Here is a 3331-nt window from a genome sequence, read left to right as displayed (position 1 = left end):
CCACCCACCCGCCCCGCCTGGGGCTTTGGCCACGGCAACGAAGCATTTCAAGCCTGCACGCGGCCACGATTTGTTTCTAAAAATAATAAGCCCTGGGTGGAGTCTGTTTGGGGAGGGGGAAGCACTTTGCACATGCCTCCGGGCATTCTCAGTTGTGAGATTATGCCCTTTAAGGCTAGAACTGGACCAATGAAGCAACTTCTGGGGCTGAGCACTGAAGAACTTTTCATATCTAAAGATGATGATTTGTGTTTGCGTCCAGCGGCACCTTTAGGACCAACAAAGTTTAATTCTGGGTATAAGGTTTCATGCACAGGCACACTGGACTCAGACTTTGCTCTGTTGCTTCCAACCAGCACAGCCACTCATCTGCGATGATGACCCGTGTTTGCCTGTTGCACCTGCCCGTCCTCCCACTTCCTTTCCAAGGGGGACTCAAAGGGCTCACATTGATCCCCTCGCCTACATTTTATCAGGGGTCCTTCCCTGCAGGAGCGGAGCTCCGGCAGTAAGGAGCCCAGGGGGCGGGCACATGCAACAAGGCCCACCCCCTGCTCCCAGCAGCCCTCAGTCGGGCCATGAGGAGCAAGAAGCAGTCAGGTAAGTTGCAGAGCCCACCCCCGGCCCGCCTTCAGGTACAAGCTCTCCCTTCCAAAACAGGGCAGATCTGCATGTCCCCCCCCCCAGCTAGCCATCCAAAACAGTCCAGTGGCACCATTTAAGACCAAGTTTTATTCAGGTACAAGCTCTCCCTCCTCTGTGAGGGCAGATCTGCACGTCCCCCCCCCCCCAATAGCTAGCAATCCAAAAGAGTCCAGTGGAGCCTGAGCGGTGGGTGTTGCCTTCTGACACACTTCCGGTGATGTCAGGGGGTGTGGCACATGCAAACAAGTCACGCTAATGAGTTATGCTAATGAGCTCCTGCACCTCTTTTTCTATGACATGACCCCTGCATTTTATCCTCACAACAACCCTGCGACGTAGATGACAGTGAGTGCGTGTAAGTGGCCCAGGGTCCCGCAGTGGTTTACATGGCCAAGCTGGGTCTCCCAGATCCAGGGCTGAAACTCCAGTTTAACTTTGATGTTAACTATGGGGTATGTTCGAATGTGACTGGAGCCGCCGCAGTCCAAAGAAGGCCGTTCAACATCCCCCCACCCCCCGAAAGAGCATAAGGGAAATGGCTGGATGGTTGTATTTCCTCATTCCATCCATTCCAGTTTTCTACAAACATTTGATGTAAATTGCTCTCTTTCTCTCCCCTGCGGTTGTGAAAAATGAAGACAATTCTTATTCTATTTCGATGCCAGAAATGTGTATACACACATGCGCACATGCGCACACCAATGCTCCCTCTAAGCTGTGGAGTCTTGTGAGCAAAATTTCTACTTTGTGAGCCACTGGCACTGAAGTTGTGAGCTAGCAATTTGGCTACCGCATAGATTAATTTGCTCCGGAGCCCTCCTTCCTGAGCAAAGACGAAAACGTGTGAGCCGGAGGCTAAAAAAACTGTGAGCTAGCTCACACTAACTCAGCTTAGAGGGAACACTGGCACACACACAAACACACACACATGCAGAGCAGCAGAAAGTTACGCTGAAAGGCAGCGAGTTTCCCGGAAGGTCGGTTCCGAGGGGAGCCATGTTGGTCTGCATCAGATCGGTTGGATCTGGATTCAGGGGTGGAGTGGGGGGCCCCTGAAAGATCAACAAGAAGAGTTTTCCGGGTCTGAATCAAGTTGAGGTGACAAGCAATGCTCCCTCTAAGCTGTGGAGTCCTGTGAGCAAAAATTCCACTTTGTGAGCTACTGGCATTAGAATTGTGAGCAAGCGACTTGGCCGCTGCATCAATTAGTTCGCTCTGGAGCCACCCTTCCTGAGCTGAGACAGAAACATTGTGAGCTGGAGGCTAAAAAACTGTGAGCCAGCTCACACAAACTCAGCTTAGAGGGAACACTGGTGACAAGAGATGAAGCTGTGGGGCTGTAGGGCAAATTAAAATCTAATTAGTAGTCTCCAGGTCTAGATAGCATACATCTGTGGGCTCTGAGAGAACTCAGATGTGTGAGACTGTTAATCTGCTAGCCGGTAGACATGACTTGTTGCTAAAATCAGCCTCTGTGCCAGACGACTGGAAAATAGCAAGTGTTACACCAGTTTTTAAAGGAGGTCTAGGAGTTCCAGCTCCTGCCAACCTAGCAGTTCGAAAGCAAGAAATTGCAAGTAGAGAAATAGGTACCACTTCAGTGGGAAGGTAACAGCGTTCCATGCGCCTCGGTGTTTAGTCATGCCGGCCACATGACCACGGAAATGTCTTCGGACAGCGCTGACTCTTCGGCTTTGAAACGGAGATGAACACCGCAACCCTAGAGTCGGACTCGACTGGCTTTCGAGCAAGGGAACCTTTACCTTTACCTTTAGGAGGGAAGCAGGAAATTACAGGCCAGTTACCCTCACATCTGTTTCAGGCAAATTATTACAAACTGTTATTAAAGAGAGAGAATGATTAAGTACGTCAAGGAACAAAGCCTGCTGATGGAAAATCAACATCGCCGCTGCAAAGGGAAGTCTTGCGTCACCAACCTCTTGCAAGTCTTTGAACAGGGGGACAGGCATGTGCATAAGGGGGAGCCTACAGGCATTACGTACTTGGACTTCCAAAAGACTTTTGACAGGGTCCCTCATGAAAGACTCTTGAATAAGCTGAATAATCATGGGATAAAAGGATGGGCCTTTTATGGATTAAAAATTGGCTAATGACAGGATGCATAAAGCAGGGATAGATGGGCAGATCTCACCATGGAGGACAGGGAGCTCACGCGAGGGTCAGCATTGAGATAAGGGCTATATCCAGAGGTCATTTCGTAGAAAAAGAGGTGCAGGAGCTCATTAGCATAACTCGTTAGCATAACTTATTTGCATATGCCACACCCCCTGACATCACTGGAAATCTGTCAGAAGGCAACACCCACCGCTCAGGCTCCACTGGACTGTTTTGGATTGCTAGCTATTGGGGGGAGAGGAATGTGCAGATCTGCCCTCGCAGAGGAGGGAGAGCTTGTACCCGAATAAAACTTGGTCTTAAAGGTGCCACTGGACTGTTTTGGATTGCTAGCTATTGGGGGGGAGGGGAACATGCAGATCTGTCCTCGCAGAGGAGGGAGAGCTTGTACCTGAATAAAGCTCGGTCTTAAAGGTGCCACTGGACTGTTTTGGATTGCTAGCTATTGGGGGGGACGGGAACGTGCAGATCTGTACTCGCAGAGGAGGGAGAGCCTGTACCTGAATATAGCTTGGCCTTAAAGGTGCCACTGGACTGTTTTGGATTGCTA

This window comes from Gekko japonicus, unplaced genomic scaffold, assembly GCF_001447785.1.
Source record: "Gekko japonicus isolate JY-2015 unplaced genomic scaffold, Gekko_japonicus_V1.1 scaffold3213, whole genome shotgun sequence".
Classification (NCBI taxonomy): domain Eukaryota; kingdom Metazoa; phylum Chordata; class Lepidosauria; order Squamata; family Gekkonidae; genus Gekko; species Gekko japonicus.
Note: the sequence above shows the minus strand (reverse complement) of the source record.